The 13,428-nt window shown below is 42.9% G+C and overlaps 1 protein-coding gene across 1 annotated transcript in view; it reads right to left on the bottom strand.

Annotated features, from left to right (window-relative positions):
* The window catches only part of LOC117550719, a 28,616-nt gene extending 16,093 nt beyond the window's left edge, over positions 1-12,523 (bottom strand). The window contains exon 1 of the mRNA XM_034223230.1: positions 12,055-12,523. The gene's annotated coding sequence lies outside the window, so the exon portion shown is untranslated. The remainder of the gene's footprint in view (positions 1-12,054) is intronic.
* Positions 12,524-13,428: the final 905 nt, after the last annotated feature.

Genomic DNA, 13,428 nt, shown 5'->3' with positions numbered 1-13,428 from the left:
TTGAATTCTTCCATGAGCACTAATGTTTTTAGGTCCTCTAGATATTTTGTCCCCGTCGATGAGCACCATCGCTCAAACAGAACCTCTTTCTCACGGGCGAATTCCACATACAGTACGCTTGACAATCTTGCCTTTTCAAACCGCGAAACTTTTGACGGTATGCCTCAGGCACCAGCTCATAAGCGCGCAGAATTGCAGCTTTCACCTGTTCATAATCCCGGCTAACCTCCTCAGATAACGCAGTATACACCTCCTGCGCTTTACCCGCGAGAACGCACTGCAGCATAACGGTCCACATGTTCCCAGGCCATTTAAACGTTGTTGCTACACGCTCAAACAGGACAAAATAGCTATCAACGTCTTTTTCATTAAATACTGGGATAAACCGAGTATACTTGCCTACGTCAAAATCATGAGGTTGCGCAGACCCCAACTGCTGAGTCTGGTAAGCCGTCAACTCCAGCTCCCTCAAACGTAACTCCGCCTCATACTTCCTCAATTCGAGATTACAGGCGATCTCCTTCTCTCTCAGTCTGTTATCACTTTCCTTCTCTCTAACCATCAACTTGCGCAGCTCTAGCTGAAGTTGAAGGTCGCTCACTTTCTGAGAGACCTCTGTCCCGTCATCCATGGGAACGTATACTTCCTCCTCTGACAATACCTCCTGATCTATAAGCGCAGCCAACAGCTGTCTCTTAATGATCTGTTTCTTGTTCTGTTTGTTGACTACAACGTCAAATTTGCCTGCGATCAGACCAAGCTGCTGTTTGCTACATGCATCCAACTTCCCCCGAGTCGGATCACCCACAAACCCCTCCAAGTCGAAATCCATCACTGGAACTCTACGCTATACAGCCAACCAAACAAATAAATGCTGTCAAGGGCCTTTTACAAAGTAATACTACTCACCACCACACCGGCACCTGCCCGAGACAGCCTTTGGACGAGCCCCCATATGTTACAACCCGCCTCCCTACTTAATAGTAGTGGCTCGTGAGGCAGTCCGCAACATAAAACAAAAATACACAACACGTAGGCACTCAACAGTGATCGTACATTTATTGCCACAATCATAAAACATACACTGGAGGACAGGTAAAACAAACAAAAGATGGAGGGGACTTGGGCCAACCACACCACGGGCCGTAGGATCCAGAGCCTTCCTCCACTACCCAAAACCACACACAACTTAACGGGAGAAATAAAGCCGCGAAAACCTAACTTTAACACGTCCTCCAGGAAACACAACAACAAGCAAAAGAGCTCTGCCACAGCAGAGACATCCGGAGTAGTGATCGGCTCCTCCTTCTCCTTCAGTCTCCTCTTTTATGCCTGGGCTGATTGGTAACTGGGAACACCTGCGCCGAGCTCGGCTGAGTGGCAACTGGGAACACCTGGGGAAGGCGGAGCCAGGTGTACCTGCACAGCAGAGAGAACAAAGAGGACAACAAAAAGGGGGGGAGTACGTAACAACCTCCACCATTAAACTGTCGTATTCTGCACATTTTTTATACAGTACTATCTACATACATCTTATAAGAGTATACTACATATGTATAATATCAGTTAAAATAAGTGCTTCAACATAGTTAACATTGCTGGAGGTATACACAAATATTGATAGATGTCTTGTAATGCACTGTTGAGGAACCTGCGACCCAAGTTTTTCATTCATTGCATAACTACACCGTAGTTGTGAATATGATATGTCAATAAACCTTAGAAAATCTTGAAATCTTGAAAGGGATGTGCAAAATAGTCATTATATACAGTCTTTAATTAACTATTAGTAGAGAATAACGAGTAATGAATATACTTTATAGGGATCCTATTATATCAGATCTGCACCTTTATGGTGTAAATACAGCCTATCTACCAATTGGATCAAATATAAAAGTCAGCCGAATTAGTGTTGATACTGCAAGGAGACGTATTGTGTGAAAAGAAATGTAAGATGTTGTTTAATTGCTGATATATTTATGATCCACGTCACATATTCAGTTTTGGCGGAAGTTCTTCATGTTTGTCTAAAAGTCTTCTCATCAGGGCTCTATAAATAGAGAACTACGGCAGATATGTAATATTTAATGCAGCCGAACCGTGTATTACAATGCCGTTATGTGATGACTTTCAAAGAGAAAAGCAAGCACACTCGGAATAAAGTATTATTTTATTTAAAAAAAAATGTTTTCGGTCTGTTTCCGGTATTTCTTTATGACGATGTGATGTGAGATGTGAGACTGGGTTGGAGAATTGCACAGGGGGAAATAACGTATCTATGCCACAATTTTAGATACGGATTTTGTTAAACTAATACATTGGTGCTGTGGACCAACACTATAAATTGACGGGGAAGGGAGTAGCAATAAAGATAACACCATTAAACAGTTACACAACATAACATAAATAATATCGATAGCAGCGTCCCTAGCAACCACCTTGGTAACAATGAAAACGTTGAATGGAAACAATTTCCTGAAGTAATCTTCGTAATAACTAGCAAAACTAAAGATCATGTACATCCACTGCACACATAATCTGAAATAACAACTCGTATTTCTCGCATCAAATGACATCAAAACGCATTTTAATGGCCAAACTAACCTTAAAATAGGCATTTTCCACCGAGAATAAAACGAAGTTCGGCCTATGGATGGGTATCGTTTGAAATGTATCGATTCCGGTTCCGGTTCTGCTTATCGATTCCGGTTCTTATCGATTCCCCGTTTCCATTCCAAAATTGTAAAAGAAAGAGGTCAAACATTTAGATAACAAAAATATCTTTATTTTTTTAAGCTTTAACTGACATTTTTACAAATAAAAAATATACATGCAATACAAATGTATTGCACAATAGCTGTGCTTTATTTTAACTGAGCTATGCCTGTGGCAAGCTATTAACAGGCATTACACTGTGCCTTGTCTTTTTATTTTTTAGTGTAGTGGAGCATCACTTTAGAGCGTTTATCGCGATCCATCTTTGGTGTTATGAAGTGACTGAGCTTGTGAACTGTCTACGGGAGGGCAGGGGGTGCCTCTGAAACTGTGGACCTCTGTCGCCGCAACTTACATGATGCCGTTTAAAAAAATGAAGGGCGGTGCTGGCCGTCAGCGTACCAAGCCGGCCGTCAACGGCCCGCTGACGACCGGCCGTTCTGTGATTCTCCAGAACACATAGATGGCCAGTCCTCCCTTACCCTGGCTGTATTCCACCGGGTCACCGCGGCGCAGACGGACCCGCGGCGCAGACGGACTCGGTGGAATACAGGGTCTACCGCGTTTAGGAACCGTTAAGCAGAACCGAAATTGTGTATTTTGTATGGGTACCCGGTACCCGGCATTTTCTTATCGGTTCTCATCTGGAACCGAGTTTCAGTTCCCAACCCAAGGTCGGCCATGTTTTTTTTCTGCAGGGAGAAATTTGAAGATCACGTGACATAGACGCCAGCCATTGGAATGAATGGTGAAAAAAAACGTAGGGATCCTACCATTTCAGAGGCGTTTTTGTAGAAATACTACGTCCCAAGTTGTGGAGCAACGTAGTTATTACACGGTTTTCTTGTGAGATTGGGTTGTCACAACCTACATGACATAACTGATTGTGTAAAATAGTTGAAATTCCCCTTTTGCAAAAACAGTTTTCTTTGATCCTCTTGAAGCTGTACCACAATCCACATTTGAATTCCTTCCAGCTGTAAACTGCTCCTCCATTTCATTTTTGCATTGCTGGATAATAGTGTCCATCAACAGCACACTCGAACACAAGTGAATTCCGTATGCAACTGTTATCTTTGAGTATGCTTAATTTCAGCACTTTCTGAGTGGGACTGCTCTGCATACTGAAAACCGGTTGCAATTAGTATGTATTATAGAAGTGGGATGCAGCACATTTCAGGACCATGGACAGAGCCATCACAGTAAAGCAGCTCTGTTTCCCTGAAGGGTTCATGTTCCACTAGCCTCCGCAGAGAGCACAGGGTAGCACCAAACAGTGCCCAGGGAGAAGGTGGGCATTAAAGGAGCCATATGATGCTCATTTTCAGGTTCATATGTATATTGTGTGCCTCTACTGTGACATGTCTCCATGCTTTAATGTTCAAAAAGCTCTTTATTTTTCTCATACTGCCCGTGCTGCAGCACCTCTTTTCACCCTCTGTCTGAAACCAGAGCCCAGTCTGCTCCGATTGGTTAGCTGGCCGGCTCTATTGTGATTGGTCAACAGCAAAGAGATGTTGCAGCTCTAGCCAATAGAAGTGCAAGTGTTACTTAATATGTTACAGAAGAAAAGGCATCCAATGTAGTTGTATTCATGCAGGTAATACAGTGTGTGGGAGAGAAACTCCCTCTGGAGGGAACTTTGGGATTTTAGCATTTGCCGACCATTTGCTTGCACAGAAACCATTTAACTTCAGAAAAGGGAAAACCCCAAACGCATAATAGGGCCCCTTTAAGTAAAAAGCTTAAGGTCACTTTAGCAAGGAAAAAGTTTGCTGTCCTCGGATGTGAGCTCATGCACGTTGCTTGAAGGATCTTTCCTTTACAGTGCAATGATTATAAGATGATGAAACCAGAAAGAAAGAAAAGCAGTATTCATTGAAAAATCAACACTATTACCAGAACATGCTTGATATGTGTCTCCAGGAAGCCCCAAGGACAGCGCCCCTCTGACCATTAAAACCATTCATAATTCTTGGTCTTCTATGTAATTACCCGTGTCCCTGAAGGGTTGCCTACTTGGCAACACCCTTCCGCTTTTCTCTTCCCTTCATGCAAAGGCAAAGAGTCAAACACATGCACAAATAAAGACTCCCTTTTAATAACAGCTGGGATAGTGCCAGCCTGTGTTTGTGTTGCTGCTGATAATGTGCCACAAGTATACTTGTCGCCCTCCGACACCACCCGCTTTCCTCCTCCGAGGGGAAATTGCTGTGCCAGCATATGCACAATGCAACCAATGGGCACCGGTACAACACACACATGTAGAGTTGCAGCCTCACACACATGCATGTACATCAACACCCTGTTGAGGCTAACATATGAATGTAGACACACAATGCAGGCACACATGAGCACCTGTTGAGAAACAGCCAAACAAGAGAGAGTAAATACAGAGTACAGCTGGAATGAATTGACCAGATGGACGTGGTGGATCTTTTGCTTGCACATGCCAGCTTAATTTCCCGTTCAAATTTCGCATTCATGTCTAATTAGGAATAGCTCTTTCTGTTTGGTAATTATCAGTGTTTGACCTTTCGCTTTGGCTGTTTGAGGAGCGGAGCAGCAGTCGATGGGTGGCCTGTGATAATAGCCCGTCATTTAGCTCAACACATGCTGATCAAATAAGATAGGCCCATGCTTATGGAAGCCTGTTGTTCACCAAAAGGCTCAGTCAATACGTGGACGCCGAAACATAAAGATACCAATGGACAACAATAGTTTCCACAAAGCAAAACAAGAGCGAGGAGACATAACAAGATCAAACAGTCCCTGTGCTTACTGGGACTTTTTTTTTTCTTCCTCTTTCTCAAGTTTGTACTCCCTTATGCAAAGTCTCATTGGCATGAATTAATAATAACACTTCAAACACATGCAAATTCGTTGTACTGTGTCCTTTTCTGCTCTGACAAATGCTAAGGTATGTAGGCAGACCCCATCCAAATCTGTTGCTGTGATTAATTCTCCCAAGAGCCGGAGGCCTGCACCGAAACTCTCCTCTTGTGGCCTTTTGCACCCTTAAGTTTTATAGAAACAGTATTTACATCATGCATATTGATCCCTGGGACACTGCAAAACAAGCTACGTGTTCCTGCATTGAAACACGAGAAGATTATTTAAGCAAATCTTAATTTAACATTTAAAAAACACTGCACACAAATATACATGAAAACAGAAGAGAGAGATGCACGACACGCAATGTTGGCAGCAAAGTCGGTTCGGTATGTCTTTCATAAGCTGTATCTGTGTGTGGGCTGCTGTGGCATGCATAAAATATTATTTTCTCAACAACTCGAGGTAGTGGGGGAGTTAGTTCAGGTAGGGGAGGGAGAGAAGGCCATTGGATGTACAATACTTTTGGGCAGCTGACAGCTGGGTGCGTGTACGTCTGTGTGGGAGTCTTGGAAATGGGGAGTGGGAGTCGCTGGCGTTTGAAATGCAATGAGGTGCGTTTGAAAGGCGCTCCTGTCACAGGTAAGCAGGGGAGCAAAAGGAAGAAGTGTACGGTGATAAAAGGAGAACAGGAGAAGTGCCCATGCTTTAGGGTGGCATTCGGTATCTGAGGGGCTTTTTGCACGGGCTGAGGGGAGCACTCAACACACTTAAATACAAAAGCCCCCTGGAACATACACACACACTTTGATCCTTATGGAAACACTCCTCAGATTTTAGGGGTCCAAAGTAAAAAGCTTTTTTTTTTGGGACCAAAGGGTGTGTTGGAGCTTTGTTTAAGCCCCACAACAAAGACTTGGTTCCATTGTTCAAGGTGATCGACAGATGCTCTTGATGTTCCCTTCACTTTCATGCATACTGTAAGGATAAAGATATGCCTTATAAATCAATAATTCCTGCGTCACGTGCCTGTCTTTGCTGCAGTGGTGTCCTCCGCCCCGTATCACCGTGTGTCCTCTCTCCACCCGCCTTTCACCTGCTATTGAATGTCAAAGCAGCGCTGGTTAAAAATATTGCTTTCTTTCAAATCCCCCTCAGTTTATACATGTGGGTTTAATGTAGAATTTATTAATGTCATGCCCTTTCAGGGATGTGACTAATTATGAGAGAAAGGCTTGAAGGAGAATGTGTCGCGGAGGTGAGGTTATATAGCTGTTTCATCTGTCAACACTTTGAAACTGGTGCACATTGCTCACACATCGGGGCTCTTACCGTCTGTGATTAATCAATAGATACCTCTCCATGCTCGCCTCTGTTCTCCCCTTTCCCTTTTTCGGATGGGAAATTGATGACAGGCATAGAAAGAGGACAGCCTTTGAAACTGCTGTCAAAATGTGTGTGTTTTTCAGGACAGATTATACTGCCCTTTTTCCCAACTTCCAAAACACCCATCCAAAAAGTGCTAAAGGACCATTTGGAACTTAAAGAAAGTAATAATTGTGGGTAAAAATACTGGATCCCTGCCCATAGGTTGAAGGCTTTGCAGGTGTAATTTGGTTGTGAAATGCTCGGAGGAAAATGTAAAATGAAATCTGAGAATTTATGGTCGTGGAGCGCATGCATCGGGAAAGGTCATAGCTCTGTCATTTAAAAGAAGATTTCAATAAATGGTCGGCTGTGTGTCCTGTGAAGCACTCAAACTGTACAGCCGGGTGGGTGGAGCTGGAGCGCTGGTGGAGAACAGAGGAGAGAGAGAGAGTGACGGAGCACGTCCCTAACACCCTCCCTGAGAAAGAATACCCTAGTTAACTCTTAACACCTCTGGAGATCAGGATTCCACCTCGAGGCCAGGGTAATACAGGTTCAGCCGGTGAGCATTGTTGACAGCATTGATCCAAGATCCCTCATTACTGAAAAGGAGAAGCCCCCTGCAGCAACACCACCCCAGAGAGAGATGGAGCTACAGGCAGGGGGATTGGGTGGACACAGGGTGAAGCAATGAGTTGAAAACAAAAGAGGAACAGGAGAAGATATCAGAAGAATACAAAGGTAGGAAGAGGCAAGGGAACGAGGAGGAGACAAAGAGGATGATAGCAGGAAAATCAGTAAGGAGAATTGCAGAAATTAGAGGGTAATTGTTAGTTTTCTACTTACAGCATGCAACATTCACCTTGTGTACTATAGTGGAAGGATGGATCACTGGCCAATCGATCACAGCCTACGAGGAACACAGAATTCTGAGGAGAAAAACTGTCTTGGCTTTGCAGTATGCATGTACGAGACTAAATAATGCTCAGTGGAAGAGCCTCCAGCTGTGAAGTGAAGTAGTGCAGGGATTCTCAAAGCCGATATTACTGCTAGGGCTTGAAGGAGCATTAAGGTAAGGATGCATTACAGATCTATCTCTTTTCTCTTGCCAATTGCCGTGTAATATATATGTCGTAATTCAGGTTTTAAGGGGAGACACTACAGGTTATTAGGGTACATTTAAAATGATGAAACCTTCCCTTTTGATTACTTTCATTATTACAAGTTTTCTGATTTGATTATATGTTTAAATATGGAAATATTATCTTAATAAATAAGTTCCATAATTTCTTTTTTTACATATTATGGTCAAGAGCGTTTTCACAGAGGGGATGTATGGTTCCATACAACTGAAAATACTCCTAAAAGCCATAAACAAATACATATTTTTGATCTATAATAAGGTGATGACTTATATATGAACAAACACCTCTGTAAAAGCCTTCAGAATATAGATGGGAATAAAAATGAAAAGCAAGTGCTACTGAAGTAGAGAATAATGGCTATGAGTATGCATAATAAAATACAATTCTTATTTGTTTGTAAACCAGTCCTTAGATTAATGTAAAATCAATACCTTTTACAGGGCAGTAGAAATAATTGGGGTAAATAATGTACGTATAAATATAACCATGAAACTTCCCAAGTTGATTACTAACATAAAAGGGGCCCTATTATGCTTTTTGGGGGTTGCCCTTTCCTGTAGTGTATTATATAGGTTTCTGTGCATGTAAATGGTCTGCAAAGGCAAACATCCCAAAGTTCCCTCCAGAGGGAGTTCCCCCCCCCTGCCTGAAACGCCTAAGACTCCTTTGTTTAACACTCTAACATGTATCACTATGTCACATTTACACTGCTATTAGCGTTCCAACAGGTTGAACAGGCTAAAGGGCAGGATATATCTACAATCACAACAGAGCCAACCAATCAGAGCAGACTGGGCTCTGGTTTCAGACAGATGGTGAAAATAGGTGCTGCAGAGAAAGATAAAGACCTTTTTGAACATTAGAGTGTGTAAACATTTCACATTAGAGGCACAGAATACACTTATGATACTGAAAATGAGCATTGTAGCGCCCCTTTAAGACTTTACTATGTGTCTTTTTTATGTTTAAATATGCAAATGAGGCATTATGTAATGCTAACTTTTGGTGAATTTAGGAGAACTCAACAATCCCAAATAGACAATGTTATTTACATAAGCACCTAAATGTGTATTTTTGTGTTTTCTTCCCACTACAGTCTTGTATGCATGTCATGGAAGCTAAATACTCTCAGCATTGACCAGTGCATGAAGAAAACAATGTTTTGGCCTGGGGTGTTTCGCCCTAACAGATGTGTCACAACACTTAATAGTCGTGAGTTGCTTCTAATCATGTGGAAAAGAAGGGCTAGGGACAGCTTCCCATCCAAGTTATTCTCACCAGACTCCATCTTAGCATTCACAACTGCAACAGTAGCTTTCTTTCTTTTGTTTCACTCTCACAACGCATTTATGGAGTACCAGCTCTAAATCCACCTCTGCGCTCCCCTTCCCTCCCTATATGCTCAGCTGTGCTTCCACACCGTCCAAATAGGGCAGGAATAATTGGAACAGCAAACATGGTCTTATGGAGATGGGGCTCTCCTATTTGTTTACACTGAGGTTTTCTTTTCCTTTTGCCAGATGAGATACTATTTAATTAGTTTATATCATTTGAATGCAATTTACATTATAATCCGATAACATACAGTAATGCAACTGACATTATGTCTGAAATGCACTCTAATAGAGCATATGTGGCTCTAATGATGCTTATTATCCTATAAAATGTAGACTGGGTCTACTTCCATCCATGTATTATATGTTACATACAACTCCTCTCCAAAGTCCCTGCAAAATGTTACTTTCATTTCCTATTTGTCTTTTTTTTCTAGAATAGTAAGTGACGTTTGTGTCTCTCTTGAAGCAAGGCCATCCCTATTCCCTTCTCAATATCTATTATCTCCGACGATAATAATACAAAAAGAATCACAGTAAAGACAGTGACATTTCAAATCCCTTCATTGAGCCGGTTGTCAAGGAGATGTCTCAGCGAGATGTGTCGAGCGCCAGAAGAGGAACTGCTCTTTTAAAAGAGCGTTTACCCAGCCGCCGCTGGAGGTGTAATGTGCCTGCCATTAGGACTCTGCAGGCAAACACGAGCCTCAGAAACACACAGCGCTCCAACGCCAGGCCATGCTCTCAGGAACCGTGGAGGTCCTCTGGTCTCCTGATCAAAATCCATTCGAATCTGAAGCCATTGTTCCACTAGGCAGCCACTCGCTGCGGCCTGGCAGCCTCATATCGACAACCCATGACCAGATGACAAACTCACTGGGGATCGCCACGTCTCAGGAACACACTGTTATCAAACAGAAGTGGACTCAAAGCTCTTTTCTCTCTCTAAAGCTCCCTTGGATCATTTCACTCTCTGCCCGCCACTGCTGTGAACCTGCAGCCTCCATTTAGAGAGAACCAGTGATGAAACTGATGGAAAGTGCCAAAACCTATATAGTTGATAAAAAGATGCACACTGCTGTGTTGTGGTGGGGATACAGCGAGACAGGCAGGAAGGCACATAGACTGAAGCAGCTGTCAAAATGGTTGTTTGTAGCCCCGCGCGTACCGTGCTTTGGGGAAACAATAAACTGTATCATTAGAACCCCTGTCATTCACAAGTTGTTTGTACCAGCCACACACTGTGGATACTTACACCAATGCATCGCACATAGAGAGCACAGGTCAGAATCATTAAGAGCATCATTTAGAAAATAAGATATTATGGGAAGATGTGCAGGTGTTATCATAAACCAGGCCCACTGCAGCAATACATTAGAGATTCTATCTTCTAAGTCAAGCAGTAAAGATCATTTCCTGCTTTGCTTTTTATCCCCTGAGTCAAAGGCGTAGAATTTGTAAGAGACCAAGCGACTTCTGAATTGTCCCTAGCAATAATTTTGATCACAAATGTAAAAAATAATGTCATCAGTGAAACTTTGTGATACACTAATGGCTGACAGATACTGATGGCTCATGACTTTGTAAAAAAGACAATAATATTTATTTATTTTCTAAAATACTACAATATCGCATGCCCAGATAATGTTTTTTGAACATGCAGACATTTTTGTAAATGTGCAAAAATCCCAGTGGGCTATTAAAGTCCAGGTGTTTGTAAGTGAATATATCATCACATGCACATTTATATGACTCCCCAAAAAAGACACAAAAGAGAAGGAAATCATGCATGTGTTTTGATTCATCAGGGATAACACTGAATAAGAACATTTGAGAGCATAACTGCATTATATTCAATTATATTTCACTATATATATATATATTATTTATTTTTTTCATTCTACTATTTCAACAATTAGACAGCTAATACATCCGAGAAACAAACAACATTTAGTAGAAGTGGGAGGGCAGAAAGCATACATTAGCTTATAGGGTAGCCCTCCCATTAGCCATCAGTTGTATTCTGTCACCTGCCTGCATTTTGGGAATCCCTTATATGGCTGGCTATGTGTGGCACAGGGGGCTCAGAGGGTCAGTGGTTTGATCCCCTGCCCCTGCAGGAAACATGTTGAAGTGTCCTTGACACTTAACTTTGAAACATTTAACATTTAACATTGAAACTTAACTCTAAATTGCACTCGTAGAGACAATATAAAGCTGTATGTAAGTAACTTTGGATAAAAGTGTCAGCTAAAAACATATATTAGACAAAATATAATGTAGTAAATAATCTATCAAAATGTGGTGTATCCCCTGATTGCAGGAAAGGCAGTTTGTGATGCTTAAAAAGCACGAGTATGCATGAGAAGGACCGACACCAGTTTGTAATGCATTTAGCCTACACAATTTGCCTGAACATATATTGGTTTACTCCTTAACAAGCAGCTTCTGTACTCACTTTAATAATATTGAAAATGTTTATGTTGGCCTGTTGCTCATTGGAATGACACATTTTGGTATTTGGAAAAAATCAGCTGAAAGGTTAGAAAAAAGAAAAAAAAACTCGGCAGGAAATACCAAACCTCCACCATATATCATAATAATAATAATTATGAGTCAGCATTCCAGCATAGGACAACATTGAAGCCATATGGCATCACCTGAATGAGTCGCAGTCGTGATCCAGACGACCTCCGGACGAGGAGAGAGAGGCTGTTTGTGTCTGTCCGCCGCTCCGTGCCACACCCCCTTCTCCTCGGTGCGGTGGTATGATCCGGGGGAGCGCTGCTGTTATAGCGGCACCGAGCCTCACCAGCAGCAACAGCATCACCCCGTCAGCCTTCTCCGGGTTCAACTGCGGCTAAACGCACCGCGCTTGGCTCCCTGTCACTGCGCGGCGGAGCAGCATCGCGCACAGCCCCTGCAAGGAGATCCCATCCCTCTCCCGCACGAATCGGTTCGTCGTCCTCCATCGGCATTTGAAAACCGAGCATCATCAGCATCAGCACCGCCGCCTCGAAACCAGACCGGCAGGGCGAGAGAGTGAGAGAGAGAGGTGTCTCATCCACATTTTTTTTTCTCTTTGGAGCAGGAGCACCGCGTCTCAATTCAAATTCTACCGGGGGGGATTGCGCAGTCTTCAGCCTTTTTGCAGGCTTCTTATAGCGTGGAATTGGTACTAAAGGAATGGCTCTACGTCGGAAAGGTAAGCAGTTCTGGCCTTTTAGTAGGCTCATTGAGAAGGGGGGGGCTGCAATGTTGCTGTGCTAAACCAGGCTGAGACAGCGTGAGTTCACAGGGAATCTTATCAGCTGTTCAGAATGGGCTATGTGGCCCATGTGTGTTGGGCAAAAGAGAGGGGCAGTGTGCGTGTGTGTGGTGCGGTTTTTATGAAAATCAGTGTGCCTGCTTCGGAAGTGCAGACTTGTATGCATGTATGTTTGACAGCAGTCTGGATGGTGACAGTTGGAGCCTGTCATGTGTGCACAGTGTCGTTTTGGTTCAGCGACGCTTACAGCCTTGAGTTCTTTTGCTCCACTTCTGCCTCGTCCACTCCATCTCCATCACTACTAAGGTGTAGCCTAATGATGCCAGCAGGGCCACCAGAGATCCAGGGGGTATAGATCTCTCTGATACCGGGCTAGACATCTCCATAAGTCCAACTTTGGCACGTTCCAGCAAGGCGACATGTTTATTCTTCTCTCAGTGAACTTCTATACCTTTCTGTGTGATGCAGCAGCTGAAGCCATCCCTTGACTAAATTATTGACCTCTATGATTATTTCCCCCCCCCCCCCCCCCCCTCCATGTGTTTAAAAATAGTGAGAAGGCAAATAAATAATTAACAGGGAGCGAATGCATTCTGATAAATCATAATTATTGTGAAGGCAGGGGAAAATTGCACCAGGATGGATATGCTCCGATAGATTTAAATTAGACCTCCCTCACTCCTCTCCTTCACAGTAGATTATAAATAATTGCTCGGAGTAAACCACTGAAGGCATATTTCCAATAAATAAATAATTATGTATGAAA

The sequence above is a fragment of the Gymnodraco acuticeps genome, unplaced genomic scaffold (genome assembly GCF_902827175.1).
Source record: "Gymnodraco acuticeps unplaced genomic scaffold, fGymAcu1.1, whole genome shotgun sequence".
Classification (NCBI taxonomy): domain Eukaryota; kingdom Metazoa; phylum Chordata; class Actinopteri; order Perciformes; family Bathydraconidae; genus Gymnodraco; species Gymnodraco acuticeps.
The sequence above is the reverse complement of the archived record's forward strand: the minus strand, read 5'-3'. Positions and strand labels throughout refer to the sequence as shown.